This window comes from Heterocephalus glaber, unplaced genomic scaffold (assembly GCF_053883595.1).
Source record: "Heterocephalus glaber isolate CG9 unplaced genomic scaffold, H.glaber_assembly_v1.0 deba00001509, whole genome shotgun sequence".
Classification (NCBI taxonomy): Eukaryota; Metazoa; Chordata; class Mammalia; order Rodentia; family Bathyergidae; genus Heterocephalus; species Heterocephalus glaber.
The window spans coordinates 30,486,203-30,513,962 of NW_028258325.1; the positions used below are offsets into that span (position 1 = coordinate 30,486,203).

At 37.1% G+C, this 27,760-nt stretch overlaps 1 protein-coding gene across 11 annotated transcripts in view; it reads left to right on the top strand.

Moving 5' to 3' along the window:
* The window catches only part of LOC101711294 (PDCD10 and GCKIII kinases-associated protein 1), a 97,326-nt gene that overhangs the window by 17,071 nt on the left and 52,495 nt on the right, over positions 1 to 27,760 (top strand). The window contains exon 1 of one of the 11 annotated variants that reach the window (XM_021246693.2): positions 23,208 to 27,193. The exons of 9 other annotated variants lie outside the window; for them this stretch is intronic. The gene's annotated coding sequence lies outside the window, so the exon portion shown is untranslated. Of the gene's footprint in view, positions 1 to 23,207; positions 27,194 to 27,760 lie in introns of those variants that run through there. One more of the 11 variants, XM_004867678.4, reaches the window with a different exon arrangement.

The window sequence follows — 27,760 nt, forward strand, 5'->3', positions numbered from 1 at the left end:
CCCTAGGACTGCTAATGTTCTTATATTCCTAAAAAGATAATAAAAACAGAAGTATTTCAAAATCATATGTAGACTACTTAATCTCAGGTCTTCCTTAAATTACTCCAAGTTCATAGAAATCACTTGTCTCTGTTCCTTAATCTCTCAAGATAATATATTGCCTGTTGTTATAATAGAAAAGCCATACTCTTCAGCATCTTCCTCATTATTAGATGCATATTAAATTCTTAAAGGTCAAATACCTTGACTATGTCATCTGATCTTCATGTGTTCATGCATGCACATATCAACTGCTGATGCAGGTTGTTATGGTTTTCTCTGGATGCCCCTCAAAGCCTCACATGCTCATAGGTGGGGCTTTGGGGGAGCTAATTGGATCATGAGGGCATGATATTCATACTGCTGAGTTTATAGCTAAATGTGATGTTGGGAGGTGAAGTATAGTTTGAGGAGGTGGATCACGATAGGACATGGCCTGGAATGGTGTATTTCCCTCCCTCCCTTCTCCCTTGATACCTCTCTCTCTCTCTCTCTCTCTCTCTCTCTCTCTCTCTCTCTCTCTCGTGCTGCCATGCCATAAGCAAGTCTCCTTTGCCATTTGCCCTCCTTTGGAGCCAGCCAACTATAGACTGAAACCTCTCCAAACTGAGCCAAAATAAACCCTTCGTCCTTTAAATTGTGGGTATTGAGTATTCTGTCCTGGTGGCAAGAAAGTAACTAAGACACAGGATAACACTGTGGTCTAAAACACAGTCTTTTATATTCTCTCTGGATTCAAATCCCAGTGTTAGAGCTTCCTAAACTGTGAGTTTCCATTATCTGTAAAATGGGGATAATATCATGCTAATACATACATGGTGTTCCTTTTGACCTAAAAGCTAGGAATCAAATCAGTGCAGCTATATGTAAACTTCTATGACTTCTATAATTAGAAAATAATTTTTTAAAATATATGTTAAAAATAACAAAGTGTACTACTACATGATAGCTACCTGTTAAGGTGACTATAATCAAAATGATGGCAATAACCAGCGTTGGTAGGGGAGTGGAAATATTGGAACACTCTTACACTACTGTTGGGAACTTAAAATGATGCATCCACTTTGGAAGACAGTTTGGCAGTTCCCTAAAAGGTTAAATGTAGAAACACTTATTATCCAGTAATTCGTCTAGCGGGTAAATAGTCAAGAAAAATAAGGATATGTATCCATATAAAAACTTGTACACTAATTACTGTTCATAGAACCATATTCATAATAGCCCAAAAGTGGAAACAACCTAAACATTCACTGACTAATGAATGAAAAACTGTAATCCATCCATACAGTAGACTATTATCAATAAAAAAGAGCAAAAAAATGCATACTGCAACAAGGGTGAACCCTGGAAACATCATGCTAAATGAAAGAAATCAGACACAAAAGACCACATTGTATGATTCCATTTATATAAAAGGTCCAGGATAGACAAATACAGAAATAAGTAGATGGATGATTGCCTAGAGCTAGAGAGAATAGAGAAGTTGGGAGTTGATGAGGAAAGTTGATGGCTATGGGAATTCTTTGGATAGTGATGAAAATGTTCTAAAATTGATTGTGGTGATGGTTGTACAACTCTCTATGTACAAAAATATTAAAATCATGTAATATAAATCGATCAGTTATAAAGTATATGAATTATACCTCAATACAATCATTAAAAAATAAAAGTGATAGACCTCTGAGTAACTTCACTAACCATCTAAGCTTAAATGTTTTTAGTCAGTAGGTTCATAGATCTCTGTTAATTACCCCATCACAGAAGTGCCCTGAAATCCCTGAGCTTTGCCATGTCAGAGGCTTTGTTTGAGAATCCTCTTTGCCTAGAGCAGCAGTTTTCCATGTGTAAAAATAGGGGAACTTCAGCTCTGATCTCTGTTTGGTTCTTTTGTCCCTGAATGTAAAATTTATATACCCACATTTGGAAATGCTCAGAAAAGTATGAGTTCAAAGTAAAAATTCAAGAACACAAGTAATCCTGTGATCTGAGAGCAGTATCCCTCCCTGGCTCCTTTCCAGGTTGGAAAATCTGATTTAGAACTTAGAGACCACATTCTCACGCTGAGTACACGTATGAACCTCCTCTCCACAGAACCATATCTAACATGACCTTTTGGGCCTAAAGTTCTCATCTTTCTATAGGCAATTTCCAGTCTTATGTGGATTGGATAGTGTCCAAATGTAGTATCTATTTGTATTATTTTAAAAACATTCATTCCCCTGCCATACCTTCTTTTTACCACCCTTAGTAGTCATCCACATCCTGCCTCACCATTTATGTGAATTTTTTTTCTTCATATGTTGCTGACATTTGTACCAGGTTGCGCTCTTATTTATTATTTACCAAGTTCCAATTTCTCTGGAAATAATGGAATCAGAAGGAAGTGCTGCCCAGATCTCCAAGCTTGGAATCCCACTCACCAATGGTGGAGTCTTAGTTTGTGTCTGATCTGATACGACAAGTGAACAGAGTAGCCTGTTCTTTAGTAGAAAAAAAATGGATTCATTATTTGGTTTAACTCCATCAAACTAGGATTGGCCCTCAAAGGAACAAATACTTCCCTTGGCTTGGATTGGGCACACCTTAGATAAGGAATCAGACTCTTTACACTTCTGTTTGTTCAAAATGGAAATGCCTGTTCACAATTTGCCTTATAAAATTTGTTTCCTGAGTTGGTTTTTATGGCAAGGAAGTTAATGGATAACAAGATGTGCAGTTTTTCATGGGGCATCCATTTGCATAAAGAAACATGATAGAAGCAATCTCACCTCTGAGCTCCCTCGGTATTTCTGTCTCCCCTTCAATCAACACTCACACTTAAGTTTATTGCTTAAAATTTTTTCATGTGAAAGTGTCTCTCAATTGCTCCAGTGGCTATAATTCTTTTCAAGTGTGTCCTGTAAATATTATTCTTTCCCCCCTCCCACAGAACCCTATTGAAGTTTACACCCTAACTATATCTTGGTTAATTACTTGCTGGTAGGCTCAGCTAGCCTTTCTTCTTGAAGTCTGGGCATTTGTGACCTAGTCATTTAGTTTTGTGTCTTTCTGAGCATGCGATCAGAATGACACAGTCCCCAGTAAAGCAGAAAAGTCACACCTGCACAATAGCTCTTTCAGGACACAATGAAAACATGAAGCAGGTTGATTAAGGTATGTGGCTATGTATTATATTAGTCTCTCAAGTTGTCTGAAAGTTTGAAATTTTTTCAAAATCAAAAGTTTGAATAAAAAAAATGAGTGAAACACCCAAGTTACTCTTCAGAACTTAGAACCAATATCATATCCTTTTTATATTGAACTTCAGAGAGATGTGATTCATTTTAAAGGGTGACTATAGCAAATATAACTGTATGTTTCTGAGAACCCCATACCTTTCCCTTTTAATCCTGCTTACATTCTTTGTAAAAAAAAAAAAAAATTCTTTACATTGTGTTCCAGTAATGTCCTCCTAAATCTCAATCAATAAATGAATGGAGTATCTCACAGAAGTTCTGCAAACGCAGAATATGTTGTCTAGAAGTTTTGGATTCAAGCGTAACCTAATTGTCACACAAATGTAAATTTCCAGTAGTGACAAGTGAATCAATAATAAAAGGATTTAACCCAATAAGGAAAATAAAGGTAAGTTCTCTGAGGAAGAGAGTGAGACTTAACCAGGCAGAAGGCTCAGCATGAGCAAAGGCCCTGCAGTAGGCAGGCCCAAAACAACGTGAGTCTAAAAGCAGACTCAGGAAGCTAGACCCAGAAAGGAAGATAGTTCAAAATAAGCTTGAGGAAAAGGGTAGCAATTTTGTCTTCCCATGTTAGGAGCAATAGGAAGCTACTGAATTATCTTTCAAAAACAGGGGCCTAGCATAATCAGACCTGTGCTGGAAAAAATTATTCCATCTGTGTTGTAGAGAACTGACTGGAGAGCTCCCAACAGGAATGTGCAGACATGTCAGAAAGGCTTTATAATGGACTGCTCGGGAGAGGCTCAGGATACAGGAGCAGGTCAGTAGAGATAAGTGAGCTAATTCAAGATATATTTAGACAAGAAGAATGCCAAGCAGTGTGGTATAGTCCAGGTTTTGATGGAGGTACAGATAGAAGTGAACTGATTCAAGAAATATTTAGTAGAAAAAGTCCTCAAGAGTTGGCAGTGGATTGGAAATTAAGGGAAAAGGCGGTGTCAAAGATGACTCCAGATTTTTATGAGTCATAGTAATAATATATACATCAGCACTTTAAATGTGCTGAGAAGTCCTACAGCAAAGAACCTTGGCTATTTACTCTAGCACTTTGTGAATTCATATGAACTCAGAAGCCTCCTTTTGTTTTTCGGGTAACATTTACTAGCTTCCTGGGAGCGTACTGTCAGACAACTCAAAGTTGTCTCAGAGTCAACCTAAGTTGACTTTTTTATTTTGAGCAAAAAACATCACTCGCATTTTTAAAAATCCCTATGTTAGTCTTCAAGAACTTGCATAACAAAATACCATCAGATTCAAGTGACAGAAATTTATCTTCTCACCGTTCTGGAGGCTGGAAGCCCAAGATCAAGATTTGGTTTGACCAGCAGGTTTGGTTTCTCTGGAGGCCTTTCTCCAGCTGCCCCTTCACCTCCTGGACCCTTGTTCTGTGTGTTGTCTGTGTCTGACCCTTTTGTATAAGGATACCTGATTGGATTAGGACCTACCTTACAGGCTCTTCTTGCCTTCATTACCTCTTTACCAGCTCTATCTCCAAATACAATTACATTCTAAGTGTGTTTGTCCATTCTCTGTTGCTGGTAGCACAATACCACAGAGTTGGTAAGTTGTAAGAAAAGCAGTTTATTTTGGCTTACAGCCTAAGGTTGAGGGGCTACATCTAATGATGTCTTCTTGCCAGCAAAATCTCAGGACATCAAAAGGCAACACATGACAAGAAATAGGGATCCTGTGTGTTTTCTAATCTCTCTTCTTATAGCCACCAGTATTCAATCATGGGGGCTCCACTCTGATAATTTTATTGAATCCTAACCACTGCCCAGATGCTTCCCTATAAACACAATAGTCAGATTATCTCCATACTCTTAATATCTCATAATGGAAATTAAACCCCAATATAAGTTTCAGGAGGTGCAAACCATATTCAAACTATGGCATTAAGAACCTGGGGGTAGGAGCTTCAAGTTGTGAATTCAGCCCATAACATGCCCAGAGGCATAAACTTCTCATCTAGAACTGATGCCACCATTGACCGTCTATACCCCATGTCACATGCAAGTCTGATGGTCCTGTGTCGTGAAGAGTCATCCCAAAATGCTTCTGTCCTTAGCATCCTTCCCAGTGAGTCACAATAACGTGCTGTGGTAAGATTTCTATTACAAACGTTTCTTATTAGTAAACCTGTACCATACCAACAAGGGCAAGGAGAAAGGAGCCAAGAGCATTCCTGATAAACCCCAAACCCATTCATTAAACATGAAGATGGGAGTTCACGAATGGGGATTACTTCTGGATTTTTCTTCTAACCAGGTGAAACCAGCATTTCACCTTAAATCAGAAGAGCACCTAGCCCAGGTGAACACCAGTCTGCCTGCTAATGGTGCCCAGGGTCCAGCATCTGTGCAGCCAGCTCTCCTCTGTATTGGCTACATACTGGGAACTCCATGAGAAGCATGGGAACTTGTAAATTTAAACTCTACTTGCTAAGAAAGGAAGTCATTCCACTCTATGTTTCTTATCATGGTAGAATGACTGGGAGGACTATGTTGATAGAGCATTCTATCTTAGGTAAAAAGAAAACACTCTTTTCATGTAAAAGTAAAGCCATCATTCATGCCATTACATCCAGTGGGTAAAGCAGTGCTGTCATCTGAATACTCTCATCTCCCCATTGTTCACCCAAATTTCAAGGTGGGTCATTTGAGGGGTGATGATGTCATTGGATGGAGCCTTCAAGAATGAGATCAGTGCCCTTAGAAAAAAAGACATCAAAGAACTAGCCATTCTCTGCCATGAGAGGACAGTCTGTGAAATAGAGAGGATCCCTCACCAGGCACCAGTGGTGCTGACACTTTAACTTAAGACTTCCCAGCCTTCATTGCTGAAGAAATACACATCGTCATTGTCATCTTCATTGTTATTGTATATGATTCATTTTATGGAACTTTGTTATCAAAGCCCAAACAGACTAAGACAAATAATCAGGTCATCAAAACAGTGTGGATATATTGCATCAATAATTCATAAAGCCAACCCAAGAAGTGAATATTTTATGTTGCATACTGTTGCATATTCAATATTCTCCACCAGCCCCAAAGTCACCTTCAGATTTCACAGGTTTCTAGTTTCAGCCAAGCCTTTAAATTTCATTACATCATCGTTAGTGGAGTTAAGTCCCAAATGAATCACAAACCAGTGAAAACTGACTGCTTATTTGCTGATTGGATAAAATTTTTGTTAGAGGAAGAGCCAGGATTTCCCCCCAAAATTCTGTTAAGTTTTAGATTCTGTCTCCTGCTTTTTGGAACCTGGATACTACCAGTGGAGTTATTTTATGAAATATGCCCACTACCTCACACTAACTTCACAGGCAAAATAGGATTAGTTTGCACATCTGACAGCTGTTGCCCAAAAGAGTGAACTTTTGACTGGAGTGTGCAAGAAACCAGGGTTCTTCCTGCAAACAGCACAGGGATTCATGAAAATAAAAGGAACTAAACAGATTTCCCTGTTCACTATGAGGTTAGTCCAATTCTATTAGGTTCTACCTGTAAATGGGCAGCACCTAGACACTGTTATATGAATCTGGTTTGAATTGTGGCCTCTAACTATGACACACAGTCAAGTTCATAGACCATTGATATGTCTTCATTCCAGACATACATATACCTCTTTTCCTCCCTAGTGTAATCATTCCTCATATCCTTGTATTCTACATCCATGAATTCAACCAACTGTAGATTGAATATTTTTAGTTTTATCTATTGAACATGTACAGATTTTTCTTTGCCATTATTACCTTAAAATACAGTATAACTATTTACATAACATTTCCATTGTATTAGGTATTATAAGTAATTGAGGGATAATTTCAGGCAGAATAGGCATAAGTTAGGTGTAACTACTATGCCATTTTATTCGAAGGGACTTGAGCATCTATGGGTTTTGTTATCTACAAGGTGTCCTGGAGCTACGCTTCTGCACATACTGAAGGATGATAAGAGATATTCACAGAACTCATATTCTTTCTAGCACTGCCACATCAGCACCTCATCATTTTATCAATGTAAGTGGAAGTTTAAAGCCTCTGATTCCTGTTGTTAGGTAGAGGTGGATATATTTTTTCCTACTCTCTTCTCACATAGCCTGATAGTTACATTCCTTGTTTACTAGTTTCACACAAAACTGAAACCAATCCCAAGCACGCCACCAAGCAGCCTTCAGGGAAATATATTCCAGAAAGCTTCATTGAAACCACTTATTAACTGAGATTCAAAAATGTCTAATCATTCTACTGAGCAAGAAACACTAAGACCAAACTAGAATGCAGACTTTCAAACACCTAACCTTGGTCAGCAGCTTATTGAGAAAGAAAAGCCACAAAAGAGCTGGGGGTGCCTAACTTGGGCAGCCTTCCTCATGCCCCAGTGCCAGATGGCAGTATCATATTGCATCAAGTATGAGTTTGAACAAAGGGAAAAGGAACAAAGTTTTTCTCTGTGTCAAAACAGGATTAAAGTTTCTGTTCCCCTAAGTGACTTATAGAGTGTATCCTCTTTCTAAAATATATTTCCATAGCTAGGTGTGGTGATGCAGAACTGCAATCCCAGCACCATGAGATGCTGAGGCAGGAACGTTGCAAATCCAAGCCTAGGTAGAGCACCTACCTAGTTAGTGAAACTTTGTCTCGTGAGTTAAAAAAATTAAAAGTTAAAATAAAAAAGAAAGCCTGGGGGGTAACTCAGGGCAAAGGCCTTGTATTCAATCCTCAGTACCACAAAAAAAAATCCCTAAAACTTACAAGCACGCACGCACACACACACACACTGTCCTCATACGTTCATAACATATTGGATTCATAAATTCTACTAAAGTAACCATCAAAGATGTTATCTCCCTCTTGGACATCCATTTGTTCTAGTTTCTTTTTTTTAATTTTTTTTTTCCTTTATTGGTACATTTGAGGCATACAATACAGTTACACTCATCATTGGGAATCTTGTATCTTTACATGATCTATCTTGGTTCTTATTTTATTTCCATTCCCCTGCCCTCCCTTCAACCCCTCTACCCCTCCCTATTTACAAAGACTGTTTCCATTTTTTCCTTTTCTCATTTGTTCTAATTTCTGCCTGTCTGTAAATTCTGAAGACATAACTTATCCTGGAGAGTTTTGTTAAACACTAACGGAGCTCTTATTTTCTGTACAGCTCTTATTTTCTCTACCTTCTTATTTTCTCTCAGTGCAATGCCTAGCATACTCCAAGTGTGGCAGAAGTAGGGTCCACTAGGGGGTGATTGCTGGTGGTTTTTACTGAAATGGAGATTAGGTGTATGACATTTCACAATCCATGTATTAAAACAGAGCAAGAATGGCTGGGGATTTAGCTCAGTGGTTTCGCCGCCTGCTGCGCAAGAGCAAGGACCGGAGTTTGATCCTGGTACCAAAAAAAAAAAAAAAAAAACAGAGCAAGAGCCATATGAGATACTTTGCATGTTTTGGAATAGCTTTCTTCCCCTGAAGATAAATGAAATACTTCCAAAAGGCAATAAGATATTCACCCACCCACACTTAGCTTTATTTAGTATGAATAGTTCCAAGCTACAGAAAAGTTCAAAGTATTAAGTGTGAACCACACCCTAACTAGACTTTTTTTGGGGGGGTGGTTGTTGTTGTTTTGGTACCAGAGATTGAACTCGGCTTCACAAGTCTAACTTTTATATACAGTATTTTATTGGTCACTTATTTCCAGTACTTCCCATCTAGCCATCCCTCCATCCATTGATCCATCTTTTGAAAAAAATTATATTTCAGAGTATGTTGCAGGCATCAGTTCATTTCACCCCTAAACACTTTTAAATGAGTAGCATTAGCTATGAGTTCAATCTATATAATCTGTCTTCTTTCCCTTTTCTTTCTCCTTCTTGTTTCTTTTCCCTCCTCCTGTGGTATAATTTGCCTACAGTGAAATTCACAAATCTAAGTATACCATTTGGTGAGTTTTAACAACTCCATACACAGTGTAACCCATGTCTCCATCAAAATATGTAGACAATATTATCACCACACTAGGAAAATCTCTTGAGCCCCTTCCCAGGCAATTGTTGTTCCTGGCCCCACTGAGTCAGTCGCTCTTCTAATTTTTTAAATCTCCACATATTAATTTAGGCCATTGAAAACTTCACAAAAACGAATCCTATGTAAGTACACTCTCTTTTGTATAAGGCTTCTAATTTTATTCGGACGATTTTGAGATTCATCCCTGTTGTTGCATGTGTTTGCATTCTTTTTTATTGCTCAGTACTGTTTTATTGTTTGAGTATACTGCAGTGTTTTGTATTATTGATGGACATTAGATTATTATATCTAGTTTGGGGCTATTATAAATAAGGTTGCTCTTAACACTCTTACGTATATAAATTTTTTTCATTTCTAGGGTAAATATGTAGGAGTTGAATTGTTAGATAAGAGAGATGCTCCATATCCTTCTTACCCAGGTCTACTGGGCTCAGATTTTCTTGAAGCAGCAACACCACAGTCAACTCAAGTCCTGATTTTTTTCACACACAGTAGCAGAACAAGGTGGAAATAACGGTTATTTTTAGGGCCTAAATGTTCTTGTTTTTCTTACTCTTGAAAGCAGTAACATTCCTAAAAGGCCAAGTCTCAACCAGTGTGTAACAATAAGTTGGGCATGAATTGGTGGGGAAAACACTTTGGACACTAGATTCACAATATCTAGCCTGTCTTGTTTGTAAAGCAATCTAGAATATGTGCTGTTTATACCAGACTGTCCATCCTTTGAATAGTTTTCATCATGTGCATCCAGCAGAAAATGAACTCAAGAAACTCCTCTCTTATCATGGACTAGAGCATATGGTTGATTACTGCTATTCCCGAAACATTGTTCAGCCAAATGCATCTTGTGTCAGTTCTCTCTGTTATCCTCTATTGCATCCATTTTAAACTTCTCTCTTCTAATCAGATCTCAGCCCCAGTCACCTTCCACTCTTAGCACTACTTTACAGTAGTGATTTTCAGGGCCACTATTGCCTTCTGGGAACATCTGAAAATGCCTGGAGACATTCTTGTTTGTCACATAGTCAGGAAGCATGATATTGGCATATAAATCATCTGTACTCATCTTCTCTTCCTTCCCTCTTGCTACAAGAATTCATGTCCCTAATTCATAGTGTCTATTCACAGAAATTAGTTATTTCAAGCAAAATGAAATCCCATCAATTAATTTAACATAATTGAATATTGATTTTAATCTAATTTAATATAGGGATAAAATGTTTATAGTATTCTTGGAAGGGCTGAAATATCAGTCTTGATAACTCCAACACACACCTAACCCTCCAGGTGAGCTGCCGGCATTTACCTAATCAGAAAGGAGGGCAACTGGAAATGATCCCTGGAGTTCTTAGTTCCAAGAACACTGCCGTAGCTGAGCTTAGTTTCTAAGCTATACAAATGGCAGCTCCAGAGTCATGCTGTGCCTGATGGATCTGTGTAGGCCCAAAATTACCACAAAATGCCTCTAGATGTCCACAAAACATCTGGACACTGGAGTAAGGCTAAAGACCCTGTGGAACCACACAAGCTGGCCAGCAGAAGTAAGCAAAAGATCCCTACTGTAACACTTCCTTTCACTACTCTTGCACGTGATTATCTCAGTCAGTACAGAAACCCTACCCCAAACAATTCCAGGAAATACGAATGAAGACACAAAGCTATAGTTCACATTATTTGTCTCCCATCTGTCTAAGACTCAATAATCCTTTGCTATCCCCTCCTGTGGTACTTGCTAGTAAACTTTGTTCAATTGATTATCTTGTCTCTTTCCTCTGCCTTCAACTCCTCCCTTTGCTACAACTGTCTCCAGCAACATAACCAAACAATTTGAAGACTTTAGGACAATCAACAAAAGCAAACAGCAGGTAGGATTACATCAGACCAAAAGTTTCCTCATAGTAAACAAAATGAAAAGATAAAGTATGGAGTGGAAGAAAATATTTGGAAACCATAAATCTGGCCAGGGGTTAGGTTAACATCCAAAATATATAAGGAATGCCTACAATTCAATAACAAAGCACTGATTTAAAAATGAGCAAAGGACTTGAATAAACATTTCTCCAAAGAAAACATATAGATGAACATCAAGTATATGAAAAAGTGCACAACATTAGTAACCATTAGAGAAATGCAAATAAAAAACAATGATATGCAATATTACCTCATACGTGTTAGAGTATTATCAAAATAAGCAATCAAAATAATAAATGTTGGTGAAGATATCAAAATATTGGAGTCCTTATATGGCTGCTGTATAAGCAGTATGGAGATTTCTCAAAAATTAAAAATGTAACTACCATATGATCCAGCTATTGGATTTCGATGTCTATGTCCAAAAGAATTGAAATCAGAATCCAGGAGAGCTACCTGCACTCCCATGTTCATTGCAGCATTATTCACAGTAGCCAAAATATAGAAACAACTTAAATCTTCATCAATGGAATAAGTAAATAAATCAATATATATATATACAATATATATATTATTCAGATTAAAAAAGAAGGAAATCCAAATGATGTTTGTGACATCATGTATGAACTTAGAAGACATCATGCTAAGTGAAGTAAGCCAGTTAGAGCATGGTTCTAGTTAGTTCCATGGTTCTACTTACATGCAGTATCTAAAACAGTCTAACAGATAAAGCAGAATGGAATAGGATTAAAGAGAAGGTGAAATGAGGAGTTGTTAATGGGGAATTCTACACATATAAAGTTTGGTTATACAAGATAAGCAGATTCTAGAGATCTGCCATATGTACATTTAAAACTTAGAGGGTTAGATCTCACTGTGAGCAATAAAATATTACAGTAAAATAAAAAAGCCATGTATTAGTCCATATTTTTCCTTTCTAAATTCTTTTATATATTATGATCTCTTTAGGAGGAGGGGAGAAATGTTTTACATTTTTGTTTTTTCTTTGCTTTATTTTGCCTTTGTTTTATTAAGTTTTGGGGTAAAATAGCTCAACAGTTAAAAATACTGTATTCCAAGCTCCCCAGCCTCCATCCCAAGCTCCTAGCGCAGTGAAGCTCAGCCAGTCCCACCACCCAGAAAGAAGCCCCCCCACCGCCATCCCAAGCTCCTAGGACAGAGAAGCTGAGCCAGTCCCAGCACCTGGAAGGAAGCTCCCCTGCTGCCATCCCAAGCTCCTAGGGCAGAGAAGGTGAGCTGCGTTGGAGCCAAAAGCAACCCCCTCCCATCCCGTGGAAATGAGAAGACACATAAACAAGCCTCAGAAACAGACTTCCAGATCACCTACAGAAACTCTGAAGGGAAATGAGATGGAACACTCTGATACTCAACCACCTGGACTCTCTGAGCTGGCATCAAAAGAGGATCTGGGAAAAATGAAATCAGAAATAATTACTCAGATAACAGCAAAGATTGTGCTCATGGTGCAAGACATGATTAATAAATCTAGAGAGGACACAGATAAAAAAATAGAGGAGCTGAGGAACATGATGGAATCCCAACATACAAAACAAATGGAATCCATAAAACAGATACGAACAGATTTCCAAGAGATTAAAAACTCCATCGAAAGTCTGCGCAGCAGAATGAACCAATGTGAGGATATAATTTCACACATAGAAGATAAGATTGCAATTAGTGAGGAGGAAAAGAAAAATTGCTTTAAAATTGTAAGGGAACACGAGAAATCAATCCAGCAGCTGCTAGACGATGCAAAGAAGAATAACATAAGACTGACTGGAGTCAGTGAAGAAAGAGGAGAGAGTGCAGAGTGCAGATGACATAAAAAAAACTGTTCACAGAAGTGATGGCAGAAAACTTCCCAAGGAGGGGAAAAGAACTTGACATACAGATAAGTGAGGCATATAGGACTCCAAATAGCCTTGATCAAAAAAATCTACACATAGGCATATAATAGTTAGGATTCCAGAAATCCAACAGAAGAATAAAATTCTACAAGCAGTGAGAGAAAAGAAACAAATCACATACAAAGGAAAGCCCATCAGAATCACAGCAGACTTCTCAATGCAAACCCTCAAGGCAAGAAGAGCTTGGAGTGATGTATTTCAAGCCCTAAAGGAAAACAGCCTCCAGCCCAGATTGATGTACCCTGCAAAACTATCTTTCAAAATTGATGGAGAAATAAGATACTTTCATGATAAAGAGCACCTCAGGAACTTCATGAATACCAAACCGGCACTCCAAAAAATTTCAGACAATACCCTAGGAAAAGACAATGAGGATCACAACCCCAGGAAACCCAGCAGAATGAATCCACTGGGCGTGACAAATTAAATGCAAAGAGGGAGAATCCAACAAAAATAAAAAGTCATGACAATGCTTTTAAAACTTTTGACTTCATGTCCCTAATGAGTGTATAATTCAATCTTGTTATTGTACTAATTAGTATTTTTCTGATTCTACAATTGCACACCATTCCTTGTGCTATACTGGCTATTTATCATCTTCTTATGTCCACTTTTTAATTGAGTTGTCTATTAATGAGCTCTAAGAATTCTTTATATATTCTGCTCAGGTTATATGCATTGTAAATCTGGTCTGTTTAAGGACTACTTTTCATTTTAATGATGTCATTTAAAGTTCTAAATTTTGATGGAATCTCATTTATCAATTTTTTCTTTTATACATCATGTTTTTTGTATCCTAGGTAGTTTTTGCCTACCCTGAATTGATAAACATTTTCCCTTATAATTTCTTCTTAAAGTTTTATACCTTTAGGCTTTCTTATTTAGGTTCATAGAGCCCTTCAAGTTATTTTCATATATGGAAAAAAAGAGTTGAGGTTAATTTTTTATATATGGATACCAGGTGTTCTAGCGCTGTTTGCTGAAGACATTATCTCTTCCTCGGCTCTTGAATCGAGTTTATATTCTATAAAATGCTAATGTTAAATAATCTTTCAAAACTCAGTGGACCATATATGTGTGGTTCTATTTCTAGATTCTCTGTTTTATTCCAATGATCTATATGTCTTTCCTTACGCCAACACTGCCTTGATTACTGTAGCTTTAGAAGAAGTCTTAAAATTGGGTGCTAAATGTCTTCCAACACTGTTTTTGTTTTTGTTTTGGGGTTTTCTGGGTCCTTTGTACTCCTACATAACTTTTAAATTTCAATATCCAGTTCTTCATTTATAGCAAGTATACACAGACCTGACTTTTTATATATACCTTGTGTTTTCTAATCCTGCTAAATTCAAGTACAAGTTCTAGGGGCTCCTAGAGATTTCTTAGTATTTTCTCTGTAGATGATCATTTCATCTACATATAAAGATTTTGCTTCTGCCTTGCCAATCCTATCATAGTAGTGTCATTTTATTGCCAGACTATTTTGGTTTAGACCTATGTTTCAAAGTCTAATGGACAGATGAAGAGTAGGCATATCTGCCCTTGTTCCCCACTTTAGGGAGAAAGCATTGTATCGTCTCCATTCATAGAAGTAGTTTTTGTTGGAAGTATGGAGTATATGTCTTTGATCTGTTGAGAAGTTTCTGTTCTACTTCTAGTCTCTTGATAGCTTTTACCATGAACAGCTGTAGAATTTAGTCCAATACTTTTTCTCCAACTAGTGACAGAATCATATGGCTTTTTCCTTTCCTCTGTTAAAATGATGACTTTTAGGGGTGGACCTTCCAATGCTGAACCAACACTGCCATCCCTATAATAAAACCACTTTCTACATACTGCCAGGTCTGACTTCTAAGAGTTTCTTTTGTTAAACAAATTTCTATCTGTGTTCATACTTTTTTCTTCTATTATCTTTATCCAGTTTTAGGATTAGCACAATGTTGATTTCCTAAAATGAGGGGAGAAGTGTTCCTTCTTTTTTCTGCTTTAAATGTTTGATATAGTTTATCAGTTAAAATGTTTATGAGCCTGCTGTTGTCATATGGGTAGGTTTTCAAGCTAGGAATATACTTTCTTTAATAGGTGCTATTCAAATTTTATATTTCCTCCAGAGTTAGTTTCATTAATTTGTCTTCTAAGTTACTTCTTAGAAGTTGTCAAATTTATTTCAAAAAAGATTTTTGTAATATGCTTTCTATATCCTTTTAAATTCTATAAAATCTGTGGTAATGTCTCCTAGATCTTAATATTGTAATTTTAAAAATGTACAACTGATACTGTGTAACAGGAAGAAAAGGTCTAAAAGACCAGGGGAATTGGGAGGGGTAGGGGAAGGGAAAAAAGGGAAAGGAAAAAATATGAGAAGAGGAAAAAAATGGAAACAAGGTCTTTGCAAATAGGGAAGGGTGGAAGGGGTGAAGGGAGGGCAAGGGAAGGGGAAAAAAAAATAAGAACCAAGAGATTCATGTAATGGTACAAGATCCCAATGTTGAATGTAACTGTATTTTATACCTAAAATGTACCAATAAAGTTAATGGGGAAAAAAATACTGTATTCCTAGGATGAAAGTCTTTATTTTTTTCAAATGTAAACTATACTATGATTTGGCAACATGTAATATAATGGTTTAACTATAAATATTTTAGTATAAATAGAAAAATGCACTGTAGGAGGCTGAAGCAGGAGGATTGCAAATTGAAGCCAGCCTAGGCAACTTAGCAAGACCCTATCTCAAAAGAAAAATAGTATAAAGATCTGGGGATGTAGCTCAGTGCAAAGGCCTGGAGCTCAATGCCCAGTACCACAAAAAAAAAAAGAGAGAGAAGAAGAAAAAATGAATGAGAAAAATAAAAGACTACATTCTTGGATGAGAGAATTACAGGGGACTATGTGATCTGCTCATAGAGCTCCTATAAGTAGTACATCAACATATTTTCCCATTTTCAGCTCAACAAACATTCATTGAGCACCTTCTCTGTGTGCCAGATATTGTTGAGGACCTGGGATAAAAAAAAAGGAATGAAAATGTGTCCCTAAACCAACTGTGGGACTCCACGATTTGACACTAATACAGAAGTTTTTCCAGCACATCCAGAGTGCCAAATAAATCTAGCAAGGAAAGGAGAGCTTTAGTGTCAAATCCCAAACTGGTACAAACGAGTGTAACCTGAGATTATACCAAATGGGATTTCAATAGTCAATGCATAGTATGTTCCTTGACCTTTTGAGATCAGCCAGACCAAATTTTTCTTGGGAAATTCTCTCCTCTTATATGTCCTATAATTATTTTTTTTTGGTACCAGGGATCGAACTCGGGACCCTGTGTTTGTGAGGCAGGCGCTCGAACCACTGAGCTAAATCCCCAGCCCTGTCTTATCATTCTTAATATCAAGTTATACAACTTTAGAAAAAAAAGAAATATGGGAAAAAAGAGTGTTAGGAATCAATCTAAAGGTGTTCTGAGTCAAATTAATGATTTGCATCTTGATTTTGAGAAAGCAGATCAAAGATCCATGTTCAATGCTCTGCAGCTATTAACGTGTTACTTCTCATAGCCCATATGGAATGACTATTATTATTCTCAATTTATGGATGGGGAACCCTAGGCATAGACTAAGTGACCTACCCAAAGTCACAAAGGTATTTAAGTATTGGAAGGTCTGACCTGGGCAATCTTCATTTTTCTCTTTAACGCTGAGCTCGTGCCCCAGCTCCGCCCACCTCTATTTTAGTATGGTGTTATTAAAGACTTCCTGTTCTCCCTTGGCTTGTCCTAGAGACTTGTACCATGAGTGGCTTGGCTTGTGCTACCTATCAAGATTAGCAATGATTTTACTGCCAACCTTGCCAGCATTTACAGTACATTTTCTTTGTCTCTCCCATATGTTCTCAAGCAGAACTTAACTCTTCGAGATGGATAAATATTAACTTTTAGATCACCACTGCCTGACATCACAGGCCAGAGTCTAAACAGTAGGGAACTTTGGACTCTTCCAGTACCTCCTATCACACAGACAGAGGGAGACAGAAATGCAGGCTCAGGGGTTTCTCAACAAATCTGTAAATGTTTCTGGTGCCTCAGTCTCCTCCATTCAAAACCATTGGGTCGTGACTTTACTACCTGTTACATTTTAGCCACTGAAATAATTAGAAAATTCTTGCAGTTTCACATTTCTGTGTTTGTGTTCGAAAGTACAGGCACAGCTTCAAAAACATACTAGAAACATAGACATGTAGCGTGGTGGTCAGGGGACATTACAAAATATCTAGTCCAAGTCTCTCAGATTATAAAAAAGGAAAATGAGCTCCCCCAAAATCATTTACCAAGGTCACAGATTCTGTTTTGATGAAGCCTTTTTAGCTCTATCTAAACTAGTATACTTCAATTCATTTTTTTAAAGTTGGCCACAATTATATACTAGAATGTATACTATATGTTTGTAGTTATATACGCTGTATACTATAGTTTTAAAAGTTTACATATTTTAACAAGTTTTCTTAAGGCAGAGAAGTCTCCAGCTCCTCTGCCACCCATTCCCTTTCTCAAAGACACCATTTTCAGCTCCCTACCCACCCTTTAACTCTGTTACCTCAATATTGAGTATGTATTGCTGTCTCCTGATTTTTCATTTGTTTGTCTGGGGCACTGACTTTTCCCTATGGAAGATAAGGACCTAGCTATTTAGCCTCTCTATCCACACTTTATCGATTCCCATTCGTGCAAATGAGTTATATCTCAATTTTGATTAGAAAAATACTCAATTTACATTATTCATATTTTTATGATGATAGATGATATTCAGAAATGGGGCATGTCCTAAGTTCCTTCTCTTTCCAGCAAAACTTAACATCCTGGAGTTAGTAATTTTCTATTTGCTTTGTTTTCATCTGTTTGTTTTTCTTGTGCATGTTTGTTTTCATTCCCTTCCTTTCTCTCTCTACCCGCTTCCCTTTTTGAGACATGGTCTCATCATGTTGCTCAGTCTGGTCTCAGTTGATAGGCTTCAGAGATCTTCCCAACTCAGCCTCTCCAGTAGCTGGAACGACAGGCATTTGTCACCACACCAGCTTGTGCTTGTAAAAATGCACTTACCTTTCACTCATAGTACTGAAATATTTGATAGCCGTCTAGTCTCTCAAGATGTTCAGTGATTCTAACCATTTCCTATCACGGGTCTTTAGTTCTGTCAGTGCCATGCATCTGACCTGCTGATCAGGACTGCTTATCTTCCTGCCTGGTTATCCTCAGATCTTCTCACCCCTCTCTGTGTTGGAGCTTCTATTTTTAGACTTCTTATCTCTTTGTTCATTTTTTTGCTGCAATAACAGAATAATCAAGACTGAGTAATTTATAAACAATAGAAGTTTTTTGGGCTCACGGTTCTGGGCACTGGAAGTCCAAGAGCATGGCACGAGCATATGTTGAGGGTGTCTGGAGTGTCATGACATGATAGAAGGACAATCAGGTAGATATGAGACGAGGAAAACTGGGACAAACTCACTTTCATGACAAATCCACTCCTATGATAACTCATTGCTCTTACAATAAAGACATTAATGCATTGATGAGGGCAAAGCCCTCATGACCTAATTACTTTTTGAAGGTCCTACGTTTTAATACCTTTATAATGATAATTAAATTTCAACTTGAGTTTTAGAGGGACGTTTACATCTTGGGATCATGGTTTTCTTTTCTCTTGTTTTAGCCCTCGTTGTTGTGGAGCACATCCTCTATTAGCTTTCAAAGAAAAAAATATATGGAGGAAAAAATTATTTAAGTACGCCACTGTCTAAAAATGTCTCTATTCTACCTTCTCACTTGATTGTTTGAATGATTGCACAGATAATTGTATGTTTGGAATCACTTCCACTCAATTTCTTTTTTCTTTTTGCCTTCAGAATTTTGAAAACATTACTCTGTCATCTACTTGTTCACAATATGACTGCTACATCATTTTCTTGCTTCATGATGCAAAAATAGACAGGTCTATATTTGTTTTATCTCTATGAGTTTTAAATACTTATTGATGTTTTCCTTTTACTCCACAGTTCTTTCTCCTTCCCAATTGTTTTTCATTTTCCTCAGCTACTTGATGATTTATGGTGTGCTGCTCAGAGGGAAGAGTAGAGGACAGAAATCCAAACCTCTGAACAACTTAGGGACAATGGACATGGCATCTGATGAGGGAAACATCTTAACGACCCCACTGAGCCAGTTGTTAGGAAATATCCAATGTTAGGGTCTCAGGTTGCTCAGACCCGTAAGAAGGATCTTTCAAACTTTCAAACTCTTGCCTGGAGGGAAGATCCTGGCTGCCAGTGTTTGGGAGCCACAGGTGAGGAGCAGATAAAGAAGTTGGATCCCTGAAAGAAAGAAAGAAAGAAAGAAAGAAAGAAAGAAAGAAAGAAAGAAAGAAGGAAGGAAGGAAAGAAAAGAAAGAGAAATCTCAGTATGCTGCATGCATATTTTCTTACTCTTCCTAGCTTTATACAGTATCCACCTTCAATATTGACTGGTGTATCCCTCAATCCAAAGAACTGATTTATCCTTCACCACAAAGTATACTTCTAGGATTCTGCTAAGGTGGAGAAGGCATGGTCACCCAGGTGCTTGCAGCAAGGGATGCACAAGAGAGTTAGCTGTTTCTTTAAAAAATCTCCCCATTTGGGTCACAGCCTCACCACTGTGGCCAATCCCAGAGCCTTTTGAGGACCCTCCATTGCTGGAAATTGATCCCTGCCAGTTCTGCTCAAGCTTTCTCAGGGCTGCTGAGTAGACATTTATTGGGCTGCTTTCTGCCTTCCAAAATGCTGTTTTCACCTCCCCTAGTTCTATTATGAAGTATATAGTGGTATCCCAATTCATGAACTTAATTCATTCCATGATTCTGGGGAAGATGGCCATGCTCATGTTTGTATGGGTAAGTGAACAGAAGCATTTGTGAACCGAGGTACTGTGTTACTGTATGTGTGTATATAATTATTTAATATACTATTTTTAATAAGAGTAATAAGGAGGCCAAAATTGATGACTGTGTTAAATCCACTGCCTTTACCTGATATTGCAATACATATTTAAATATATGCAGAGACCCAAGAATATGTAATTGCTTATTATAAATAGGTGTGAATTACAGAATTCCAGTATATTTTAAAAATTGTTTATCATAAAAAAACTAATTCATTTGTTAACATCAGTTTTCCTTAACCCCACTTCTCAGCATATTTGTTTAACGATCATTTTAGGTAGTATTTTTCTTTGTCACATTCTATTCTCTGCTGTTATGCCACAGGCTAGTCTATAGAAAAAATAAATTTATTTCTCACAGTTTTAGAGGCTGGAAATTCCAATGTGAAGGTAGCAGCACTGGTGAGGGCCTTCATGCCATGTGATCATGGTGGGGCTGTCATGGATGAGAGAGATCACAAAGGAGAGGGTAGGAACAAAGGAAAACGAAGGAACCCAAATGTGCTATTGTAAGAACCCACTGAGATCCCAGTGGCCTTTATCCTAAAACCTCTTAAAGGCCCCCTCCCTTAATACTGTTATAGTGGCAATTAAATTTCAACCTGAGTTTTGGAGAAGAAATTTAAATCATTACACTTCACAAGCATTTATCCATATCTGCTTTGCCCATGATACTGTAGCAGGTAATAAAGAGCTTATAATCTTCTGTCTCTTTTTTCCTGAGAGACAAGATCTACTGAGAGGGAACTATCATGATGTAAATGATGAAAATTCAAACTACAAGCCTTTTATAAACTACCTTAGGAATAGATGAAAAAAAGCATTCCTTAAACCACATTTCCCAGCCCCAGAGGGACTATGCATACTGCCTCAGCTGACAAATCCCCTGCTCCTGAGATCTTCACAACACAGGGCAACAGAGATGACAACCAATAGACTGACCTGATTGAAGAAGAGACCAACACTCATGCAGATAGTTTCACTTCAGGACTGAAGTGTTACCACAGAAACTGGGTGAGAGACGACCTTGGGAGACAGATTTGGGGAGGGTAAGAACTGAACACCAATCTCCTGCGATCCCCTCAAAGGCACAGGATCAGCTCAGGAAGATCACGGGGCCTGTATTCCATTAGGAGAGGTTAGGCTTGGAGTATGTCATAGTCAAGTGGGCTGGTCCTGAAGAAGATGACATTTAGTCTAGTGGTACCTTATGCTTGAGCTTTGCCGCCAGATGTAATATATCCAGATATCCTACATCTAGCAGAAATTAGTGGTCTGAAGAACTTTAAGGCAATAAGTGGGTGACCTAATTTTCTTCACTAAAATCAGAGTCTTCTTTGTTCTTGTTAAGGGTTGTTCATGAGTAGTTCCTAGGATTTGTCAGTATCCAGTTGATATTCAATACCATTGTTGTTGAATTTACTCTTACAGCCAAGGTAATATAGTAGTGACTGACAATTGCCCTTCTCTCTGTGTCAATATCTGGATTTCTTAAGGGTCATAAACAATAAAAAATGGATATATGTACACAGGATCATGGGAAAGCAAGGCAATAGAAGACCCCCAAGGTCTTCCAAGTCTTTGAGGGCAGATCAAGGGGGCACAAATAGAAAAGAAAACACATACCAGGAAGCAGAACTCTTCAAGAATGTTATAGAAGAGATGAAGAAACTAGTGAGTTCAAAGAAAAAAGGAACCAAAAATTCATAGAAATATCACTCAACATGCCCAAAGTAGATTTGGAGGAAATAAGTAAAAATAATTGAAGTCCTGACCAAAACAGTTCAAAATATGAATGACAAATTCACCAAAGATGTAAATCCACAAAAAGATATCAGACAGAAATATCTGAATTAAAAAACAGTATAAAATTAATAAATTGCAGAAATGACCAATGTGAAGATGGATTATCTCAAAGTGAGGTCAACATAGTACATTAAGAAGTAGTACTTGGGGCCGGGGATTTAGCTCAGCGGTTTTGCCACTTGCCTCGAAAGTGCAAGGACCCGAGTTCGAGTCCTGGTACCAAAAAAAAAAAAAAAAGTAGTACTCAGTGAAGCTCCAAAAAATAAAAGAGAATAAGAAAAGACTATCTACCAGCTACTAGATGATCAACCTAAGAATAATTCAAGTTACAGGAAAGCTAGAAGATAATACAGATAGAATTATTAATATGTTCACAGAAATCATAGCAGAAAATTTCTCAAATACAAGGAAAGGGTTCAACATACAAGTAAATGAGGCTTCCAAAACATCAAAAAACTATGATGAAAAAAAGAAGCTCACCAAAGCATATCCTTATTAAATTGCCAGATAGCCAACAAAAAACCCCAGAATTTTAAAAGTTGTCAGAGAAAAACCAAAAATCACATATAAAGGATATAAAGGCAAGCCTATTAGAATTGTAACAGTCTGGCCTGGGGATTTAGCTCAGTGGTGCCACCACCTGCCTCGCAAGCAGAAGGACCCGAGTTCGATCTCCGGTGCCAAAAAAAAAAAAAAAGAGAACTCAGAATTGTAACAGTCTTTTCAACACAAATCTTAGAGGCAAGAAGAGTTTGGGATGGAATATTCAAGCCCTAAGAGCAAATAACTTCCAAGCCAGATATACATACCCAGCAAAGCTTTCCTTCAAAATAGATAGAGAAAAAACATTTTATGAAATACTCAGCTCAAGAGATATATGAATATTAAACCAGCACTCCAGAAAATACCTCAGAATATCCTAGACAGAAAGGACGAGACCAATAAAGCTAAAAATCCAGATAAAATGAAAACATCAAGCAAAGTGTTTTGAACATAACAAAATGACAAGAAAAGAAAAATAAAGGAGTAACCAACAGAGAAAGAGTACAATGATAGTAAAAACTCTCCAATTAAAATACACAGATTGGCAAACTGGATCAAAACTCAAAGTCCAACAGTCTGTTGCATTCAAGAAACACATCTAATCCTAAAAAGACATTCATAGGCTAAAAATCAAAGGAGAGAATACAATATATATCAGGACACTCAAAACAAGTAGCAGTTTTAATCTCAGACCTGGTAAACTTCAAGGTAAAATTTATTTATTTTTATTTTTTATTTATTTATTTATTTTGGTACCGGGGATCGAACTCGGGTCCTTGTGCTTGCAAGGCAGGCTGCGGAACCGCTGAGCTAAATCCCCAGCCCCAAGGTAAAATTTATTAGAAGAAACAGAGAAGATCACTTCCTACTACTTAAGAGAACAATCCAACAAGAAGAAATAATATTTTTAAATATTTATGTATCAAATACTGGAGCATTTATCTTCATAAAATGAATACTGCTGAAAGTAAAAGGTCAAATAAACGCTAGCACAATCATAGTGGGGGATCTTAATACCCCACTTTCAGAAAGAGAAAGATCAACTAAACAAAACATCAATAAAGAAATATCACAGCCAAATCACACCCTTAAACATACAGACTTCATAGATAGCTACAGTGTATTCCATCCTACTACAACAAAGTACACATTCTTTTCTGTAGCACACAATGCTTTCTCCAAAATAGATCATATACTAGTCCACGAAGCCTGCTTAAGTATAGAGTTAAAATCACCTCTTGTGTACTATCAGATCACTGTGTAATGAAATGGAAATCATAGAAAATATAGAAGCATCTGGAAAGTTAATAACACACTCCTAAGCAACCAAAGGGTTACAGGAGAAATTTTATAAAATTTGGAAGTTAATGACAATACCTGTAAAACTCACTGGTACATTTGGGACACTAAGAAAGCAGTCCTAAGAAGGAAGTCTTTTGCAATCAAGGCTCACACTAGGAAAATGGGACAAGGTCAAATAAATAACCTTTTGAGGAACCTTAAGATACTTGAGAAACAATAATAATCCAGGCCCAAAATGAAATTAAGGAGGGAAATAATACAGATAGAGCAGCAATCAATAAAATTGGGACTAAAAAAATAATAATATAAAGAATCAATGAATCAAAGAGCTGGTTCTCCAAAAGAATAAACAAAGCAGATAAACCCTTACCCAAACTTACCAAGAGAAAGAGAGAAGAGACTCACCTCAATGCAATTAGAAATGAAAAAAATAGCAATCAGAACAGACACACTATCCACAACATAGTAACTACTATGAAAAACTGTTTTCCAAAAAATTGGAAAATTTTGAAGAAATAGACAAATTCCTAGACTCATATCAATTACCAATGCTAACCCAAGAAGACACAAAAATACTGAACAACCCAATAACAAGCAATGAAATTGACATAGTAATAACCTACCAACTAGAAAAGCCCACAACGTGATAGATTCCCCGCTGAGTTCTACAAAACCTTTAAAGAAGCTATACCATCTAAATTCCTCAAACTCTTCAAAGAAATTGAAAGGGACAACATACTTCCACATTCATTTATGAAGCCAGCATCACACTGATTGCAAAACCAAATAAAGACCCAACTGAAAAAGAAAACTATAGGCTAATCTCCTTAATGATCACAGATACAAAAATCTTAAACTTGGTATTAGCAAATAAAATGCAACACATCATCAAAAAGATCACACAACATGACCAAGTAGGTTTCACCCCAGAGATGGAAGGATGATTCAACATACACAAATCAATAAGTATAATATATCACATAAACAGAAGCAGGGCCAAACATAGATGATCATATCAATAGATGCTGAAAAGGCTTTTGACAAAATCCAAAACTTTCATGATAAAAACCCTGAAGAAAATAAGTATAGAAGGACCATACCTGAATTTGATAAAAGCTACTTATGACAAATCAACAACCAACATTATATTAAATGGTGAAGACCTAAAGGAATTCCCTCTAAAATTAGGAACAAGAGAGGGATGTCCCCTATCACCTCTTCTATTCAACATAGAACTCAAAACATTAGCCAAAGCAATTAGGGAAGAGAAAGAAATTTAAAAAGATGTAGGAAAGGAAGAACCCAAATTAACAGTTATTTGCAGGTGACATGATACTATACATAAAAGACTCAAAGAATTTCACCAAAAAACTCATAGAATTAATAACCAACTTCAGCAATGTAACATACAAAATCACACAAAAATCAATAGCATTTGTGTAGACCAATAATGAACTTAATAAGGAAAGTATGAAAACTACCATTCACAGTAGCATCAAGAAAAATGAAATACCTAGAAATTAAAGTAACCAACAAAGTGAAAAACTTATACAAAGAAAACTACAGTACTCTGAAAAAGGAAATTGAAGAAGACATCAGAAAATAGAAAGTCTGAGATGAGATTGAGTGAGGCCAAAGCCATCATCAACCGCAGAGAGCCCAGTTGGTTCAAATGGACATGATAGGCTCAGGAAGAGGATAAGAATGGGCCCTAAATATCAAAAAAGGAAAGCGATTGGAAGGGAAAAGCCAAAGGACTTCAGCATTTCTGACAATTCCAGGCATCCAAATTTAAGGTGGACTAATTATAGGCATTGAATTTACAATTCTAAAATATATTCTCTCTGAAGAAACTAAAATTGGAGAGTGGAGGGGAAAAGGTTATTTAGATTCTGCAAATATTTGCATGTTTTCTTTGGGATGGAAAAAGCATAGCAATGAGACAGTGATGGGGAAAAGAAAAACTGATGATGCAGTCCTACAAAAGTGTCTTTAATTTTTATAGTAGCCCAGTAGGTAGATGCTGTTATCTTTATTTAATGTGAGTAAAGCTGAATTTAGATGAACCAGATGAACTCAGATGAACTTAGATGACCAGACATTGAAGTCAAAATTGTATTGAACTTTAAAATAGGTCTTTAGAGCATTGAAAAATGAATGTTAATTGAATTAAGCACAGATAAGAGGGAGCTATGTGGGTATCAGAAGCCATAGGCTTCTGCTATGTGTAGATAACAGAAGCCACAGGGCCGCCTGAAGTGGGTGAGAATTAGCTACTCCTCAACATAGTCCCTGCCAGGATGTAATCAAAGCAAATCTCAGATCAAATTCTCCACATAGATTCTTTTTAAAAAATTACAGTGACTAGCAAGTAAACTCAAAGCAATACATCAATCTACTCTGTAAAACTTAAAGTCTCGAGTCTATTGTTTTATATTCTCCTACCATCACCCTGTAGAAAAGATACCATCATCTCTTGGTATCTGCCAAGGATTGGTTTTGTTGCAATACCCCTGTGGATACCAAAATCATATGCTCAAGACCCACATAGTATCTGCATATAACCTAGACATATTGTTCCATGCACTAAATCAACTCTAAATTACTTATAATGCCTAATACTGTGCAAATGCCATCTACATAGCTGTTATAGTTTAGGGAATAAAGCCAAAAATGAGTCTGTGCACGCGCAGTACAGACACAACTGTTGGGAGGGTTGAATTCAAAGATGAATCCACAGATGTCCATATGTGGGAGGTCCACTGTATTTGAGTGAGCCTGACAACATTCCAGACACAGGATGCTATTACTCCCAATAATCACCATCAGGCACCAGAAGTCATGTAATCCACTGGCAGCTTACACGACCAGGAGCCCACCCTCAAGCCACATGCTTAAGAGTCTGGATGGCAGGCTTCATTAGATTCTTATTCCCTTTTATTACAGAGCCCCAGAAGCTCACCTGCATACCTGAATGCCCTAAGTGGTGTCTATTTCTTAAATTTATTTTCCTAATTGTTAAGCTATTAATTTTACCCAGGGAGACCATTTCTGCCATAGATAAGTTCATATTTTAATCAGTAGATAACTACAGTCTCATCACTTCTATGTGTTGACTAGTTCTGATTGGATTCTAGTTGGTCGCTCCTGATGTGTAAATTGTTTACTGTCCCTGGTGTTTAATAAACTAAAATCTGTGCATTTGTATCATGTTCTCGATGGTGAAATAAATTAGAGGTCAAAGCAAAGGAGACCCTGTAAATCTTTAGCCAAGACAGAAGATGCAGTGGAAAGTCAGTGGAAGACTGAGTTGCTATCATACTAAAGTCCAGTGCTATGTTCTTTTGTGCTTAGTTAAACAGATTGTTTCATATGTGTTGGATATGGCTTCTCAATCAGATTATAAAATCATTGGAGAGAGAGGGTAAGTCATATACTTTTTTTATACTTCTATAATGACCAGTATAGTGCTAGATATATAGGTGTGTGTATATATATATATATATATATATATATATATATATATATATATGTATGTTTTGGCTCTACCAAAACAATGTGTGCATTAGGAAAAGAAAAGCTTGTATGAATATTTATTGAGACATCATGAGATTAATACAGGTTACCTTTGGCCTCTACAATTACAAGAGGTGCTCAAAATGGTGGCTGTTAGCTTCCAGGAATTTATTCTTATGGCAAACCGCTGGCAAACTCTGTAGATCTAGAATTAATCCTTCTTAACCATTAAAATCTACATCAATATCTTTCAAAATTCTTGAACCTTAGGATCCTTTTATATTTGCTTTGAAATTCTAAACTATCTCAATAGACTAAAGACCTAATGGTATTGAAAAACTGCCTGACTCACGTGAAATGACTCAGCAAAGTTTGAGACTGCGACGAGTGATGGAAATGGTATACATATTTATGTAGGGTATTTTTTCCCTATCAGTGCCACAGATAATGGTTCCAATATCTTTTCACCTCCATC